Source organism: Hippocampus zosterae, chromosome 1 (assembly GCF_025434085.1).
Source record: "Hippocampus zosterae strain Florida chromosome 1, ASM2543408v3, whole genome shotgun sequence".
Classification (NCBI taxonomy): domain Eukaryota; kingdom Metazoa; phylum Chordata; class Actinopteri; order Syngnathiformes; family Syngnathidae; genus Hippocampus; species Hippocampus zosterae.
Window position 1 is genome coordinate 40,127,307 of NC_067451.1, and position 19,783 is coordinate 40,147,089.

General features: G+C 40.1%; 2 long non-coding RNA genes across 6 annotated transcripts; both read right to left on the bottom strand.

Annotated features, from left to right (window-relative positions):
• Nucleotides 1–462: 462 nt before the first annotated feature.
• Nucleotides 463–4,647, bottom strand: LOC127608665 (uncharacterized). 4 transcript variants are annotated; one of them, XR_007964304.1, is made up of 4 exons: nt 4,472–4,647; nt 1,307–1,384; nt 851–928; nt 463–475 (listed from the first exon to the last, which is right to left on the bottom strand). It is a non-coding gene; the product is annotated as an uncharacterized LOC127608665 (long non-coding RNA). The 4 variants fall into 4 exon arrangements; XR_007964306.1 differs by lacking the exon at nt 4,472–4,647 and adding an exon at nt 3,569–3,762; XR_007964305.1 differs by lacking the exon at nt 4,472–4,647 and adding an exon at nt 2,210–2,403.
• A 516-nt stretch (nt 4,648–5,163) lies between these two features.
• On the bottom strand, nt 5,164–12,135 carry LOC127608652 (uncharacterized). Of its 2 annotated transcripts, XR_007964299.1 has the most exons (6): nt 11,925–12,135; nt 10,812–10,889; nt 10,356–10,432; nt 9,900–9,977; nt 9,443–9,520; nt 5,164–5,374 (listed from the first exon to the last, which is right to left on the bottom strand). It is a non-coding gene; the product is annotated as an uncharacterized LOC127608652 (long non-coding RNA). The 2 variants fall into 2 exon arrangements; XR_007964300.1 differs by lacking the exons at nt 5,164–5,374; nt 9,443–9,520 and adding an exon at nt 8,776–9,064.
• Nucleotides 12,136–19,783: the final 7,648 nt, after the last annotated feature.

Below are 19,783 nucleotides of genomic sequence, written 5' to 3' on the forward strand. Positions count from 1 at the left end.
CAAATATGAAATCCATAATTGACCATCCCACCCTAAATGCACCATTGCTATTGCTTTAGTTAACTTGAACTGAAATGTACCCAGACGTGCTCGCATTTCAATGGACTAGCCATTCATTTCCCTTTTTAATGCAGTTATATCCTGTTGTGGATGTAGTTTTTGATGGACACCCAGCCTCTGTCTTTCAGAGCTGCTGGCTCTGCGTGGAGACAGGACTCACAGCTCGTTTTACCTGAAACTTTATGGCTTGTTATGAAATCAAACATATGTCGCTCAACAGCCTTCACTTCATCATCTGTCCACGTGTGTCTCTTATTCCCACCTGTAAAAGAAGGCATTATTTATTAAAAATGGAAAAATAAAATAATCAAGATATTCCAGGAAATAATGAGAATTCTGAAAATTTGAGAATTCTGAGAATTTATCTCTCATTCCATTCATGGTCTCCAGAGGGTTCAGTCAGGTCACTTGGTGTCTGGAACATAACATTACGGTGTCAAAATATTCAGCATTCTTCATTCTGACCAGTTAAGAAATTAATAAACATTAATTATCATTGAACATTGCTCACGGGAGAGTTTGGGTTGAATATACCACACTATAGAAAGTTAACACTGTTCAGTTTTGTGGAACAGCAATATGGGGACATTCGAACACAGGCTCTCCAGAGTTAGGTTAAGACAAAAGTCATGTCACCTGAAACACACTCAGGTTTTTCAGGTCTGAAGAAATATGAGGACATGACGACTGAAATCATGGAGAGTCCATGTTTCTGATTTATAACTTCTCCTGTGTTTGTCAAAGAAAGCTGAAAACTCAAACCTAGTATATCATGATAAGAAGTAGTAACCTGTTGTAAAGATGAAGTGGATCTCTCACTCCATTCTTGGTTTCCAGAGGGTTCAGTCAGGTACCTGTCACTTGATGTCTGCAACATAACAACATTACGGTGTCAAAAGTTTCAGCATTCTTCATTCTGACCAGTTAAGAAATGAATAAACATTATTTCTCATTGAACATTGCTCACAGGAGAGTTTGGGAATAATGTACCACACTATAGTAAGTTAACACTGTTCAGCTCTGAGTAACAGCAATATGGGGACAATCGAACACAGGCTCTCCAGAGTTAGGTTAAGACAAACGTCATGACACCTGAAACACACTCAGGTTTTTCAGGTCTGAAGAAATATGAGGACATGACGACTGAAATCATGGAGAGTCCATGTTTCTGATTTATAACTTCTCCTGTGTTTGTCAAAGAAAGCTGAAAACTCAAACCTAGTATATCATGATAAGAAGTAGTAACCTGTTGTAAGGATGAAGTGGATCTCTCACTCCATTCTTAGTTTCCAGAGGGTTCAGTCAGGTACCTGTCACTTGATGTCTGCAACATAACAACATTACGGTGTCAAAAGTTTCAGCATTCTTCATTCTGACCAGTTAAGAAATGAATAAACATTATTTCTCATTGAACATTGCTCACAGGAGAGTTCGGGAATAATGTACCACACTATAGTAAGTTAACACTGTTCAGCTCTGAGTAACAGCAATATGGGGACATTCGAACACAGGCTCTCCAGAGTTAGGTTAAGACAAAAGTCATGACACCTGAAACACACTCAGGTTTTTCAGGTCTAAAGAAATATGAGGACATGACGACTGAAATCATGGAGAGTCCATGTTTCTGATTTATAACTTCTCCTGTGTTTTTCAAAGAAAGCTGAAAATTCAAACCTAGTATATCATGACAAGAAGTAGTAACCTGTTGTAAGAATGAAGTGGATCTCTCACTCCATTCATGGTCTCCAGAGGGTTCAGTCAGGTCACTTGGTGTCTGCAACATAACATTACGGTGTCAAAATATTCAGCATTCTTCATTCTGACCAGTTAAGAAATGAATAAATATTAATTATCATTGAACATTGCTCACGGGAGAGTTTGGGATGAATATACCACACTATAGAAAGTTAACACTGTTCAGTTCTGTGGAACAGCAATATGGGGACATTCGAACACAGGCTCTCCAGAGTTAGGTTAAGGCAAAAGTCATGTCACCTGAAACACACTCGGGTTTTTCAGGTCTAAAGAAATATGAGGACATGACGACTGAAATCATGGAGAGTCCATGTTTCTGATTTATAACTTCTCCTGTGTTTGTCAAAGAAAGCTGAATACTCAAACCTAGTAATACATGATAAGAAGTAATAACCTGTTGTAAGAATGAAGTGGATCTCTCACTCCATTCATGGTCTCCAGAGGGTTCAGTCAGGTCAGTTGGTGTCTGCAACATAACATTACGGTGTCAACATATTCAGCATTCTTCATTCTGACCAGTTAAGAAATGAATAAACATTAATTATCATTGAACATTGCTCACGGGAGAGTTTGGGATGAATATACCACACTATAGAAAGTTAACACTGTTCAGTTCTGTGGAACAGCGATATGGGGACATTCGAACACAGGCTCTCCAGAGTTAGGTTAAGGCAAAAGTCATGTCACCTGAAACACACTCGGGTTTTTCAGGTCTAAAGAAATATGAGGACATGACGACTGAAATCATGGAGAGTCCATGTTTCTGATTTATAACTTCTCCTGTGTTTGTCAAAGAACATTGAAAATTCAAACCTAGTATATCATGATAAGAAGTAGTAACCTGTTGTAAGGATGAAGTGGATCTCTCACTCCATTCTTGGTTTCCAGAGGGTTCAGTCAGGTACCTGTCACTTGATGTCTGCAAAATAACAACATTACGGTGTCAAAAGTTTCAGCATTCTTCATTCTGACCAGTTAAGAAATGAATAAACATTATTTCTCATTGAACATTGCTCACAGGAGAGTTCGGGAATAATGTACCACACTATAGTAAGTTAACACTGTTCAGCTCTGAGTAACAGCAATATGGGGACATTCGAACACAGGCTCTCCAGAGTTAGGTTAAGGCAAAAGTCATGTCACCTGAAACACACTCGGGTTTTTCAGGTCTAAAGAAATATGAGGACATGACGACTGAAATCATGGAGAGTCCATGTTTCTGACTTATAACTTCTCCTGTGTTTGTCAAAGAACATTGAAAATTCAAACCTAGTATATCATGATAAGAAATAGTAACCTGTTGTAAGGATGAAGTGGATCTCTCACTCCATTCTTGGTTTCCAGAGGGTTCAGTCAGGTACCTGTCACTTGATGTCTGCAACATAACAACATTACGGTGTCAAAAGTTTCAGCATTCTTCATTTTGACTAGTTAAGAAATGAATAAATATTAATTATCATTGAACATTGCTCACGGGAGAGTTTGGGATGAATATACCAAACGATAGAAAGTTAACACTGTTCAGTTCTGTGGAACAGCAATATGGGGACATTCGAACACAGGCTCTCCAGAGTTAGGTTAAGGCAAAAGTCATGTCACCTGAAACACACTCGGGTTTTTCAGGTCTAAAGAAATATGAGGACATGACGACTGAAATCATGGAGAGTCCATGTTTCTGATTTATAACTTCTCCTGTGTTTGTCAAAGAAAGCTGAATACTCAAACCTAGTATATCATGATAAGAAGTAATAACCTGTTGTAAGAATGAAGTGGATCTCTCACTCCATTCATGGTCTCCAGAGGGTTCAGTCAGGTCAGTTGGTGTCTGCAACATAACATTACGGTGTCAACATATTCAGCATTCTTCATTCTGACCAGTTAAGAAATGAATAAACATTAATTATCATTGAACATTGCTCACGGGAGAGTTTGGGATGAATATACCACACTATAGAAAGTTAACACTGTTCAGTTCTGTGGAACAGCGATATGGGGACATTCGAACACAGGCTCTCCAGAGTTAGGTTAAGGCAAAAGTCATGTCACCTGAAACACACTCGGGTTTTTCAGGTCTAAAGAAATATGAGGACATGACGACTGAAATCATGGAGAGTCCATGTTTCTGATTTATAACTTCTCCTGTGTTTGTCAAAGAACATTGAAAATTCAAACCTAGTATATCATGATAAGAAGTAGTAACCTGTTGTAAGGATGAAGTGGATCTCTCACTCCATTCTTGGTTTCCAGAGGGTTCAGTCAGGTACCTGTCACTTGATGTCTGCAAAATAACAACATTACGGTGTCAAAAGTTTCAGCATTCTTCATTCTGACCAGTTAAGAAATGAATAAACATTATTTCTCATTGAACATTGCTCACAGGAGAGTTCGGGAATAATGTACCACACTATAGTAAGTTAACACTGTTCAGCTCTGAGTAACAGCAATATGGGGACATTCGAACACAGGCTCTCCAGAGTTAGGTTAAGGCAAAAGTCATGTCACCTGAAACACACTCGGGTTTTTCAGGTCTAAAGAAATATGAGGACATGACGACTGAAATCATGGAGAGTCCATGTTTCTGATTTATAACTTCTCCTGTGTTTGTCAAAGAAAGCTGAATACTCAAACCTAGTATATCATGATAAGAAGTAATAACCTGTTGTAAGAATGAAGTGGATCTCTCACTCCATTCATGGTCTCCAGAGGGTTCAGTCAGGTCAGTTGGTGTCTGCAACATAACATTACGGTGTCAACATATTTAGCATTCTTCATTCTGACCAGTTAAGAAATGAATAAACATTAATTATCATTGAACATTGCTCACGGGAGAGTTTGGGATGAATATACCACACTATAGAAAGTTAACACTGTTCAGTTCTGTGGAACAGCGATATGGGGACATTCGAACACAGGCTCTCCAGAGTTAGGTTAAGGCAAAAGTCATGTCACCTGAAACACACTCGGGTTTTTCAGGTCTAAAGAAATATGAGGACATGACGACTGAAATCATGGAGAGTCCATGTTTCTGATTTATAACTTCTCCTGTGTTTGTCAAAGAACATTGAAAATTCAAACCTAGTATATCATGATAAGAAGTAGTAACCTGTTGTAAGGATGAAGTGGATCTCTCACTCCATTCTTGGTTTCCAGAGGGTTCAGTCAGGTACCTGTCACTTGATGTCTGCAACATAACAACATTACGGTGTCAAAAGTTTCAGCATTCTTCATTCTGACCAGTTAAGAAATGAATAAACATTATTTCTCATTGAACATTGCTCACAGGAGAGTTCGGGAATAATGTACCACACTATAGTAAGTTAACACTGTTCAGCTCTGAGTAACAGCAATATGGGGACATTCGAACACAGGCTCTCCAGAGTTAGGTTAAGGCAAAAGTCATGTCACCTGAAACACACTCGGGTTTTTCAGGTCTAAAGAAATATGAGGACATGACGACTGAAATCATGGAGAGTCCATGTTTCTGACTTATAACTTCTCCTGTGTTTGTCAAAGAACATTGAAAATTCAAACCTAGTATATCATGATAAGAAATAGTAACCTGTTGTAAGGATGAAGTGGATCTCTCACTCCATTCTTGGTTTCCAGAGGGTTCAGTCAGGTCACTTGGTGTCTGCAACATAACATTACGGTGTCAAAATATTCAGCATTCTTCATTCTGACCAGTTAAGAAATGAATAAATATTAATTATCATTGAACATTGCTCACGGGAGAGTTTGGGATGAATATACCACACTATAGAAAGTTAACACTGTTCAGTTCTGTGGAACAGCAATATGGGGACATTCGAACACAGGCTCTCCAGAGTTAGGTTAAGGCAAAAGTCATGTCACCTGAAACACACTCGGGTTTTTCAGGTCTAAAGAAATATGAGGACATGACGACTGAAATCATGGAGAGTCCATGTTTCTGATTTATAACTTCTCCTGTGTTTGTCAAAGAAAGCTGAATACTCAAACCTAGTAATACATGATAAGAAGTAATAACCTGTTGTAAGAATGAAGTGGATCTCTCACTCCATTCATGGTCTCCAGAGGGTTCAGTCAGGTCAGTTGGTGTCTGCAACATAACATTACGGTGTCAACATATTCAGCATTCTTCATTCTGACCAGTTAAGAAATGAATAAACATTAATTATCATTGAACATTGCTCACGGGAGAGTTTGGGATGAATATACCACACTATAGAAAGTTAACACTGTTCAGTTCTGTGGAACAGCGATATGGGGACATTCGAACACAGGCTCTCCAGAGTTAGGTTAAGGCAAAAGTCATGTCACCTGAAACACACTCGGGTTTTTCAGGTCTAAAGAAATATGAGGACATGACGACTGAAATCATGGAGAGTCCATGTTTCTGATTTATAACTTCTCCTGTGTTTGTCAAAGAACATTGAAAATTCAAACCTAGTATATCATGATAAGAAGTAGTAACCTGTTGTAAGGATGAAGTGGATCTCTCACTCCATTCTTGGTTTCCAGAGGGTTCAGTCAGGTACCTGTCACTTGATGTCTGCAAAATAACAACATTACGGTGTCAAAAGTTTCAGCATTCTTCATTCTGACCAGTTAAGAAATGAATAAACATTATTTCTCATTGAACATTGCTCACAGGAGAGTTCGGGAATAATGTACCACACTATAGTAAGTTAACACTGTTCAGCTCTGAGTAACAGCAATATGGGGACATTCGAACACAGGCTCTCCAGAGTTAGGTTAAGGCAAAAGTCATGTCACCTGAAACACACTCGGGTTTTTCAGGTCTAAAGAAATATGAGGACATGACGACTGAAATCATGGAGAGTCCATGTTTCTGACTTATAACTTCTCCTGTGTTTGTCAAAGAACATTGAAAATTCAAACCTAGTATATCATGATAAGAAATAGTAACCTGTTGTAAGGATGAAGTGGATCTCTCACTCCATTCTTGGTTTCCAGAGGGTTCAGTCAGGTACCTGTCACTTGATGTCTGCAACATAACAACATTACGGTGTCAAAAGTTTCAGCATTCTTCATTTTGACTAGTTAAGAAATGAATAAATATTAATTATCATTGAACATTGCTCACGGGAGAGTTTGGGATGAATATACCAAACGATAGAAAGTTAACACTGTTCAGTTCTGTGGAACAGCAATATGGGGACATTCGAACACAGGCTCTCCAGAGTTAGGTTAAGGCAAAAGTCATGTCACCTGAAACACACTCGGGTTTTTCAGGTCTAAAGAAATATGAGGACATGACGACTGAAATCATGGAGAGTCCATGTTTCTGATTTATAACTTCTCCTGTGTTTGTCAAAGAAAGCTGAATACTCAAACCTAGTATATCATGATAAGAAGTAATAACCTGTTGTAAGAATGAAGTGGATCTCTCACTCCATTCATGGTCTCCAGAGGGTTCAGTCAGGTCAGTTGGTGTCTGCAACATAACATTACGGTGTCAACATATTCAGCATTCTTCATTCTGACCAGTTAAGAAATGAATAAACATTAATTATCATTGAACATTGCTCACGGGAGAGTTTGGGATGAATATACCACACTATAGAAAGTTAACACTGTTCAGTTCTGTGGAACAGCGATATGGGGACATTCGAACACAGGCTCTCCAGAGTTAGGTTAAGGCAAAAGTCATGTCACCTGAAACACACTCGGGTTTTTCAGGTCTAAAGAAATATGAGGACATGACGACTGAAATCATGGAGAGTCCATGTTTCTGATTTATAACTTCTCCTGTGTTTGTCAAAGAACATTGAAAATTCAAACCTAGTATATCATGATAAGAAGTAGTAACCTGTTGTAAGGATGAAGTGGATCTCTCACTCCATTCTTGGTTTCCAGAGGGTTCAGTCAGGTACCTGTCACTTGATGTCTGCAAAATAACAACATTACGGTGTCAAAAGTTTCAGCATTCTTCATTCTGACCAGTTAAGAAATGAATAAACATTATTTCTCATTGAACATTGCTCACAGGAGAGTTCGGGAATAATGTACCACACTATAGTAAGTTAACACTGTTCAGCTCTGAGTAACAGCAATATGGGGACATTCGAACACAGGCTCTCCAGAGTTAGGTTAAGGCAAAAGTCATGTCACCTGAAACACACTCGGGTTTTTCAGGTCTAAAGAAATATGAGGACATGACGACTGAAATCATGGAGAGTCCATGTTTCTGATTTATAACTTCTCCTGTGTTTGTCAAAGAAAGCTGAATACTCAAACCTAGTATATCATGATAAGAAGTAATAACCTGTTGTAAGAATGAAGTGGATCTCTCACTCCATTCATGGTCTCCAGAGGGTTCAGTCAGGTCAGTTGGTGTCTGCAACATAACATTACGGTGTCAACATATTTAGCATTCTTCATTCTGACCAGTTAAGAAATGAATAAACATTAATTATCATTGAACATTGCTCACGGGAGAGTTTGGGATGAATATACCACACTATAGAAAGTTAACACTGTTCAGTTCTGTGGAACAGCGATATGGGGACATTCGAACACAGGCTCTCCAGAGTTAGGTTAAGGCAAAAGTCATGTCACCTGAAACACACTCGGGTTTTTCAGGTCTAAAGAAATATGAGGACATGACGACTGAAATCATGGAGAGTCCATGTTTCTGATTTATAACTTCTCCTGTGTTTGTCAAAGAACATTGAAAATTCAAACCTAGTATATCATGATAAGAAGTAGTAACCTGTTGTAAGGATGAAGTGGATCTCTCACTCCATTCTTGGTTTCCAGAGGGTTCAGTCAGGTACCTGTCACTTGATGTCTGCAACATAACAACATTACGGTGTCAAAAGTTTCAGCATTCTTCATTCTGACCAGTTAAGAAATGAATAAACATTATTTCTCATTGAACATTGCTCACAGGAGAGTTCGGGAATAATGTACCACACTATAGTAAGTTAACACTGTTCAGCTCTGAGTAACAGCAATATGGGGACATTCGAACACAGGCTCTCCAGAGTTAGGTTAAGGCAAAAGTCATGTCACCTGAAACACACTCGGGTTTTTCAGGTCTAAAGAAATATGAGGACATGACGACTGAAATCATGGAGAGTCCATGTTTCTGACTTATAACTTCTCCTGTGTTTGTCAAAGAACATTGAAAATTCAAACCTAGTATATCATGATAAGAAATAGTAACCTGTTGTAAGGATGAAGTGGATCTCTCACTCCATTCTTGGTTTCCAGAGGGTTCAGTCAGGTACCTGTCACTTGATGTCTGCAACATAACAACATTACGGTGTCAAAAGTTTCAGCATTCTTCATTTTGACTAGTTAAGAAATGAATAAATATTAATTATCATTGAACATTGCTCACGGGAGAGTTTGGGATGAATATACCACACGATAGAAAGTTAACACTGTTCAGTTCTGTGGAACAGCAATATGGGGACATTCGAACACAGGCTCTCCAGAGTTAGGTTAAGGCAAAAGTCATGTCACCTGAAACACACTCGGGTTTTTCAGGTCTAAAGAAATATGAGGACATGACGACTGAAATCATGGAGAGTCCATGTTTCTGATTTATAACTTCTCCTGTGTTTGTCAAAGAACATTGAAAATTCAAACCTAGTCTATCATGATAAGAAGTAGTAACCTGTTGTAAGGATGAAGTGGATCTCTCACTCCATTCTTGGTTTCCAGAGGGTTCAGTCAGGTACCTGTCACTTGATGTCTGCAACATAACAACATTACGGTGTCAAAAGTTTCAGCATTCTTCATTCTGACCAGTTAAGAAAGGAATAAATATTAATTATCATTGAACATTGCTCACGGGAGGGTTTGGGATGAATATACCACACGATAGAAAGTTAACACTGTTCAGTTCTGTGGAACAGCAATATGGGGACATTCGAACACAGGCTCTCCAGAGTTAGGTTAAGACAAAAGTCATGTCACCTGAAACACACTCAGGTTTTTTCAGGTCTGAAGAAATATGAGGACATGACGACTGAAATCATGGAGAGTCTATGTTTGTGATTTATAACTTCTCCTGTGTTTGTCAAAGAAAGCTGAATACTCAAACCTAGTATATCATGATAAGAAGTAATAACCTGTTGTAAGGATGTAGTGGATCTCTCACTCCATTCTTGGTCTCCAGAGGGTTCAGTCAGGTACCTGTCATTTGGTGTCTGCAACATAACAACATTACGGTGTCAACATACTCAGCATTCTTCATTCTAACCAGTTAAGAAATGAATACACATTATTTCTCATTGAACATTGCTCACAGGAGAGTTTGGGAATAATGTACCACACTATAGAAAGTTAACACTGTTCAGCTCTGTGGAAGAGCAATATGGGGACATTCAGCCACAGCATCTCCAGAGTTAGGTTAAGACAAAAGTCATGACACCTGAAACACACTCAGGTTTTTCAGGTCTAAAGAAATATGAGGACATGACGACTGAAATCATGGAGAGTCTATGTTTCTGATTTATAACTTCTCCTGTGTTTGTCAAAGAAAGCTGAAAACTGAAACCTAATACATAATGATAAGACGTAGTAACCTGTTTAAGGAAGAAGTGGATCTTCCACTCCTTTCTTGATCTTCAGAAGGTTTCATCAGGATCGGAACACTTAATGTCTGCAACATAGCAACAGTGCAGTGTCAGAAATATTCAAATTTATTCATCCTGATTAGTTAATAAATGAATAAACATTGTTTTTCATTGAACATCGCTCACAGGAGGGTTTGGGATTAATATAAGACACTATAGAAAGTTAACACTGTTCAGCTCTGTGTAACAGCAATATGGGGACATTCGAAAACAGGCTCTCCAGAATTAGGTCCAGACAAAAATCATGTCACCTGAAACACACTCCGGTTTTTCAGGTCTAAAGAAATATGAGGACATGACGACTGAAATCATGGAGAGTCCATGTTTCTGATTTATAACTTCTCCTGTGTTTGTCAAAGAAAGCTGAAAACTCAAACCTAGTATATCATGATAAGAAGTAGTAACCTGTTGTAAGGATGAAGTGGCTCTCTCACTCCCTTCTTGGTCTCCAGAAGGTTCAGTCAAGATCCCGTCACTTGGTGTCTGCAACATAACACCATTACGGTGTCAAAATATTCAGCGTTCTTCATTCTGACCAGTTAAGAAATCAATAAACATTATTTCTCATTGAACATCTCTCACAGGAGGGTTTGGGATTAATATACCACACTATAGAAAGTTAACACTGTTCGGCTCTGTGGAACATCAATATGGGGACATTCGAACACAGGCTCTCCAGTGTTAGGTCCAGACAAAAGTCATTTCACCTGATCACACTCTGGTTTTTCAGCAACATTACAGTATCAGAAATATTCTAAAAAGTATTCTACAGTAACTGAAGAAGTATGAGGGCATGACTGAAATCATGAAAATCAACATTATAGCAACCATAGAGTGTCAGAAATATGCCATAGTTACATGACTTTTGAATAAATTAAACTTCATACACAGCACAAGCCGGCTCTTTATGGTAGTTACCACTGTACAGCTCTTATAGCTAACAATTTCAGGACAACAGACATGACTGAGTTCAAATAATAAAGACAACACCCGAAACATACTCTTTCAGACTAAAACAATGTAATGACTGAAAAATAATTCCGGTGACCATTCGTTGTTTTCAACTAAGTAGAGACTTTTGATGGGCAGTACAAATTGCTGATAAAAATGTGGATTTGTCAAACAGCTACCACAGCCTTCTTCAATCAGGTGAAATAAGCATTATGAAGGAAGTTTAAAGGCATCTAATTTTCCTCGACTATTACGGATAGTATGCGTTTTTATGAATTGTGATATTTGGTGAAGCACAATATTTTAACAGAAGCCGAATAATTTCTATTTCTATTTTTTCATTCCAAGATATTCCTAGTTCTACATGGCAATACAATATTCTCAATAATTATTTTTGCTCCAATATGATCAATGGCATAAAAAAACATGCTATTGTTTCTTGTGACATTTTTGGGGTAAATACAATGTACGAATAAAATCTGTCACTGTGACAGGCTTTGGTTGCAGCTCTTGTCATGTGCTTGCGGTAGCCATAAGAATTAGATAGCAGGTAGATTGATAGCATACCTTTATAATCATTGATCCACTGGGCTTTCAAACAAGGCTTGTTGACTCCAGATAAAAGGAGCAGCCTCAGATTCAGGGCTCAGTCTGGTTCTTCTTTGTGACATTATCACCACCAGTAAACATCTACAATGGAAAGTGAGAAGAAGTCAGCCAGACAAGTAAGCACAATATTATGGCAGCACTTATTTTGGCTCAAAAAGTACTGAGCCAAAGGAATATTATTTTCTTCCTCAAAAATACAAAAATTCATTTCATCAAACATTTGCTGGTCAGACTAATAGATTCGGGCAAACCATTTGTCAGGCAGATAACAATGTAAAATTAAAATAGAGTAACACAATATTGTCTTGACCAAATGTACCAACAAAGCTGAATTCTGCTATAATTTCATTGCAAACGTTTGTTTGTTTTTTCATTGAAACGGTGTACAATTGAATCAGCACAAGAATAAACAGTGTAAATACACCGGGCTTAGCGTAAATGCTGGAAGTGCCTGGCCCACTTTCATTAGGCTACCTGTACTAACTAATTTAAATTAACTGCAATCGAATAAAACAAATACTGCACTGAAATAAACATATGGCACCAAAACCAAGTTCCACAGACTGTGCTGTTAAAGATTTAGAAAAGTTTTCCAGAACCTTGCCTGCAGGACATGTCCACATTACTTTTACTGGAAGCTTATTAGCATGCTAACGATCGAGCTAGCTAGCTAGCTGTCGTATTGAATGATATTACCTTTGGTGGGCACTATTAAACACGGTTATATTGAACAACTTCTATGTTACGGTAAGATAAACGAAAAGGAATTGCTTACCCGATGGTCATCCACGCGTGGTCGTGTTTGAGAGTAGGATTGTCTGGCTGCTTCACATGTTGGATTTTGTGTGACTGCTAATTGATGTGACTTATCAGGACGAGGGCGGGGAAAATGTGTGAGTCAGTCCGAAAAAGATGACATTTGAGGTCCTGCACAATGACGTCACTGAAAGTGTGTTAAAAGTGTGTTAAGTACCGAAGTTGGCCACTAGTTTTCCAAATGAAAAGTGAGTCGAAATTTAAACACACTTAAACACACAATTTCTGAAAATTGTCCTCTTTCAGGACATCACTTATTTTTGGTGTGGGAGTATCCTCGTGAGCTCTAGAGCAGTGTAGACTGCGTGGAAATATGAGGACGCGAAAAATGTCCTCATTTTTCCACAGGTCCTCATTGTGAAGGTGTGTTATCATAAAATTGTCCCGATATGTCATGAACACAAACGCACACACACACACACACACACACACACACACACACACACACACGCACACACACACACACACACGATGAGAAACAGCCTGAAACTGAGGCAGGCGATGCACTTTTGCAGCCTGTTAACTGTTGTAGCTCACACGTACCGTTTTAAAGTGCTTCCCTGGGCCCTCCGAGGTTCCTATTCTTTGCCCGTGCTCTCGGTGAATTGTACACGAAGCAAACTCTGAATGAGAATAATGTCGATAAAAGATAGAGCGCAACAGCTCTGATCACAAGTTGCAATTTCAGACTGCTGAGCGCAAACAACTTGACGTCATCACGCGCCACCATGAATTCAAGATTTACTTGCTTTATTTTATTTCTTAAATATTTATTTTGTGAAAAGGAGACTGATAGAATGATTATGGTGCAGCATACATTAACACAAAAAATATATATTACTAACATGTACAAAGAGACACAAATGATTGTTTTTTTTTCTCCTCGACACTCTTTGGATCTACTTGGGAGATGTTTTCGATCTACCGGTAGATCAGAATCGACGTAATGGGCACCCCTGCCCTAAACAGTTACTGATGTAGTCACTCTTCTTGTACAACAAATACTGCTGCTCGTCACTCTAAAATGGTTCAATGATTTTCTGCACCAACTGTACAAACTATCATAATATTGTATTCTACCACTGATCACTTTCGCTCTGCTTGATACTTTGCACATTGTCTCACAGTTGTCACTGGGTGGTACCACCGCACTACGGTGTGGTCACTTACATTACGAAATGTCCTTCCATACCTATTTGTCATGTCCTTGTTTACGATGATACGAATGCAGCGTGTTATACCGGAGACAAATTCCTTGTGTGTTCTACATACTTGGCCAATAAAGATGATTCTGATTCTGATTTATAAATGATTTTCACAGTCTCAACAAATACAGGTACTGTACGTCTTTGTCCATCTCCGTGCCTTCTTCCGTTAAACTCGAGAGATGTTCATGGCCGCCTCCGAAAAAGGTTAATTAATTCTTACCACAAAGAAAATCAAGCGAGGAAATCACAAAATAAATTCTGTAGGGGGGATATAGAATTTATTTTGTGATTTCCTTGCTTGATTTTCTGTTTTGATGCATTATTTTAAATTTTCGTTGTTTCATTTAAGTACAGTAATAGTTAATTTACATTTTTCAAAGGTGGTCATGAATGCCTCTCAAGTTGAACGGACGACTCTCGAGTTGAATGGAAGGAGCGCAGCACCATCTGGTGGAGGTATTGTAGATTGCGCCTTACAATGTGAAGCGTCCAATATATGAAAAAAGTTGACAAAATAGCCATTCATTGAAGGTGCGCCTCGTAATCCAGTGCGTCTTTTCGTGCGGGAAATACAGTACATGACATCAAAAACAGAGCAAATTGTCAAGTCGGACAATGCTGCACTTCAAGCTGCACTGTGGCTGTCTGGATGTATTTGTGCGCTCCGGTTATCAAGATGTATTGTGCACACAGCACAAATGATAATGTAAAAATGCCTCTTTCATTTTTATGATAAAACTGAGTTAAAACCAAAAAGCTAAGGAATTAGATATTAAATGCCGTTTCAAACTGAGCTGAATGTTTTGAATTGATAAGGGGCCGAATACATTTGAAAAGTTGGTTCATGCTTTCATGAGTTACAAATAATTGTTTAAAAAAAGTGTGACCGCCATTAATCAACAGCACAGTCATACCGCCACTGTGTGTCATTGAAGGTCACAAAGATGGTGTGGTCATTTGGCGAGGAGATAAAATGATCTTATCAGGACAGAAATGACAACAACAGAGATAAAGACTGAAAAAATACTGGAGGATGACAGACACACATTTGATTGTCAGATAATATTCTTGTCATCATAATTGTAGCCTCATTTCAGATGGAATGTCTAATTGGTTGTCTTACATGTGATAATTTAGCATCAGTAAACGTGATTGTAGCTTTAATTAAAAGATTGCATTCGGGTCCTTCAAACTTGGAATGTATGTTTGTGAAGGACACATTATCAGCTGATCAGCAGTGATAATTTTTAAACACAGAGCTTGTGACCGACTGAGAGATGAACTGATTAGTGGACTGATAAATGGAGAAAGACAAAGCAGGAGATAGTCTGAGAGGATTAAAGGAGCAGAGGTGATGCTCTGGAGCACTAGGATATGATACACTGCAAATGGATATGTGCATTTCCTGAATTAGAAAAGTATTTAGAAAAATCAGCGAACGAGATTGTTTGAGATCCATTTCCAGAAATGTGGTTTTCCAATTAAAATAATATACCATAGCCACCCTTGAGGTGTTTTATTCTGGAATGTGCCATTTGTGAGAGATGTTTCACCTTTTCACTGGCAACCAATCGTGTCACTCTTCGATCATCCAGGCCGTCACATGCCCCTACCATTGTGAGCCTGCTGACCACCTCAACACCCTTTGTCAAGTCAAGTCAAGTCAAGTCAACAGTATTTATAGAGCACTTTCAAACAGCCATCGCTGCATACAAAGTGCTGTACATGGAGCGATTTAACATATACAATAAACAGTAAGACGAATCAGTAATAAGTAATAAGTAATAAGGCGGTAGAAAGCACCAAGCAGTAAAACCAATAGCAAATCTAAGTCATGCTGAGTCAAACGCCAAAGAATACAAGTGAGTTTTGAGGAGGGATTTAAAGATGGGCAGCGAGGAGGCTTGCCGAATGTTCAGTGGGAGGTCATTCCAGAGAGATGGACCAGCAACAGAAAAGGCTCGATCCCCTCTGAGCCTCAGTTTAGTTCTTGGTACGTCTAGCAAAGACTGGTCCACAGACCTGAGGCGCCGGGCAGGGGTGTAGGGGCGTATGAGCTCAGAGAGGTAAGGTGGCGCGAGATTATTCAGAGATTTGAAAACAAAGAGGAGGATCTTAAAAATAATTCTAAAATGAATGGGGAGCCAGTGAAGGGATGCCAAAGTAGGAGTTATATGCTCCCTCTTACGAGTACCAGTCAAGAGGCGAGCAGCGGCATTCTGTACCAGCTGAAGGCGCTTGATGGAGGACTGGCTGACTCCAAAGTACAGGGCGTTGCAGTAATCGAGCCGGGATGTGACAAAGGCATGAATTACTGTCTCAAAGTGTTCATGTGAGAGGAAAGGTTTTATTTTGGCCAGCTGTCTAAGGTGAAAGAAGCTGGATTTAACAACGGCACCAATTTGCCGATCGAGTTTGAAATCACTGTCCAGTTTAAGTCCCAAGTTTGAGACCGTTGATTTCAGATAAGGAGATAGGGGGCCCAAGTCTACAGGATGGAATGTACAAGGTCCACTGGGGCCAAACAATATCACCTCTGTCTTCTTTTCGTTGAACTTCAAGAAATTTTGTGCCATCCAGGTTTTGATTTCTTCCAGACAGGATAGGAGTGGCCTTAATGAGAAGGTGTCTTTCTTGCTCAGTGGGACATAGATCTGGCAGTCATCTGCATAGCAGTGGAAAGGAATACCATGTTTCCTTAAGATGGAACCCAATGGGAGCAGATACAGCGAGAACAGCAGAGGCCCCAGAATTGAGCCCTGTGGAACACCACATGACAGGGGAGCAGTGCGTGATTCAGAGCAGCCAAGGCTGACACAAAAGGTCCTGTCAGCTAGATAGGACCTAAACCAATCAAGAACACTCCCGCCAATGCCCACCAAGTGCTGCAAACGAGTCAGCAGAATACTGTGATCCACTGTATCAAATGCTGCAGTTAAGTCCAATAAAACCAGACACACGTGGTCTCCAGAGTCATTTGCCAGGAGGATGTCATTAGAAACGCGTAACAGGGCTGACTCCGTGCTATGCATCGTCTTGAAACCTGACTGGAAGACCTCCAAGATGTTATGTTCATCCAAGAAAAGTTTCAACTGCATGTGCACCACTTTTTCCAGAATTTTGGAAATGAAAGGCAGTTTGGAAATGGGTCTGTAACTTGACAGCTCATCTGGATCAAGACCAGGTTTCTTGATCAAGGTTTGGACCCTTTCTTTTCGTCCACATCCTGGACCGTCTACTTGTCATAGTTTTTTCATTCTTCTTCTACTTTCATTCCCCATTTTTTATTTTTAGACTCCGAATTTTTGATTGTGTTGATGGCTTTGCATTTCGGTAACCTCCTTTCTGATTCGGATTTTGACACTTATTTTGGTTTTCTTGGTTCCTTACCAAGGCCTTGTCAGTTTTTGTTTTGCTCCGGGGGTACAAGCCCTCCGGCCGCCCTCTCATCCTGTTCTGGCAGTAGCTGCCCTCTGATACTGTTTCAGTGGTGCAAGCCCTGAGGCTGCACTCACCACCTGTGTGGACCTTGCGACGACCACCAGACTGCCCCCGTCCAGAATCTCTTGTCTGCCCTCTGGAACGCCCACCGTATTGGTCTGGGAGGCAGGATGGCCATCGGATTGATCCTGTCGAGAACTTCTTGTCTGGCCGGTGGGACACCCACTGGATCGGTCCCACCACCATTTCAGTTTTCATTTAGGATTCAGTTGCATGTTTTCATCTCGTTCTTTCGTTTGTGTCTGTCTCGTTCGGTTATTGTTTCCTTGTTGTCCAGTCAGCCCCCTCTTCCAGGTGTTCCTCTCATCAGTTTGTTTGTGTTTAGTTTCTTTACTTCTTTCATCTTTGTTTGTTCATTCTCTTTGCCACATACAACTGCTCTTTGTTTGCTGTCGCAGTACACATTTTAAGATGGTTACCCGGTGTTTGTTGAGTTACTTTGATTCTTGTTTTGGACCTCTGTATTTCTCATTTGTCATTTGTTTCTTTTGAATTCTGTTTTTGACAGGAATTATGGATTTCCACCAGGAGTTGAAGTTTGTTCCTTAATGTTTCTGCGAGTTTACAGAGCTCCAAACAGCCGTTAAGGTGCGCTGAACGGCATCCACCCATGTCAGTTTGGTTCCGACCATAATATTAGCAATTTTGGACTATACAGTTTCGTTCATGCCCTGAGACTAGGGATAATACACAATGCTGAGTGTTTTCAAACCCAGTACTGCATCTTCCTTTTCTAGATGTTCATTTTTTTGTCAGAACGAATGCAACCAAGAAAGCCATGTGTTGGAATGGAATGGTTGACCAACACATAATGCTGGGGACCACATCTTCCTTTTTGCAAGGGTAGGCTTCGGGCTGTCTGCTATATCCATCCACTATTAACAACAGGTATCTCAGATCTCAAACTCAATCGATCATGGCATTATAATCTGAATTTCCTCTCTATGTTGTCGGGCATTGGAAAAGTTCCATGGAGAGATTTCATTGTTGGCTAAACAGTGGACAGTTGACACACATCGCATTCGTCAATAAAACTCTCGATCATGTCGCGCATCTGTAAATGCCATCAACGTATGAATGAGTGTGTCATCTGTACCTACGTGGGCCACCCCACGGGCTTCCTCTACCAGGACACGAAGCGTGCCGACTGACGGAATAGGGCGTCCATCTGGATGACGCCACAAGCCTGTGGGATCCTAGTCAGCTTTACCAGCCATCCAAGCAGTTTTCGACAGCCTCTTTTGCCTGTTTGACCATATTGTTCCCTGTGCTGTGCTCTTTACACGCTCACTCGTACATTGATGGCATCCACATATGCCTGAGCTTCTCGTAGGAATAATAGGGGTCCATGTTGCAATCAAGAAGCCAGATCTGTAAAAAAGCTTGCCTTCTGCGAGTTCAAGCTCTCTTACCACTGCTCCAAATTCAGCCAGCTGGTCCGATTGCTTCCCCTCCAGCTTCTCTGCCACTACTGCAACAGGCTCCGATCCTCTTATTGAACTGCGTAGGCTACTTGCAAAGCTGCTGTCTCTGGATCCCTGAATGTGATCTGGGTACAGGATACCTTGCAAAACAGGGCGGATCCTGGATTATTCCGCCGTTTGCGTGGCACAGTGAGGGGCCTCCCCCTCCTGGATGGTGTCTGCCATGTTGATGCCAAAGTGCAATGCAGACGAGCACCACACTCATCCAAAATGCATCACAACTTCCAGGCATATACATACCTCACACTGCCCTCATGTCCTCCATTTTGTCTGTCTGTGCCTATCTGATTGCTTGTTAATTAGGCTGATATCATGTGGGATAAGTGAGTTTTTGTAGTGGGTTAGTGCACAGAAAATGGTTCTTCTTGACGTTAGGAGACCACTTTTTTATGTTGGTCAAATGTGGCTCATGAATGAAGAGGCTTAGTTAAGGTTGAATTAAGGCTGATATCAGGAACCTGTTCTGGCACAGCGTCGGGCCGGAGTAGGGCCAGATATGGTAGTACAATTTGGCTCAGATATGGGCCTTATGTGGCCCACAAATTAGATGCCAGATGTGGGCCATTAAAGGACTGTAATTCATTGATGTATGAAGTATGAAACACTCTAATTTGTCCCTAGGTGTGAGTGTGTGCACGGAGGGGTGTTCATCTATTTGTGCCCTGCGATTGTCTGGCAACTAGTTTAGGGTGTACCCCGCCTCCTTCACTATGACAGCTGGTTTAGGCTCCAACACGCCCGCAACTCTTGTGCGGATAAGTGGATCAGAAAATGGATGGATGGATTGATAATCTCATGAATGATTTCA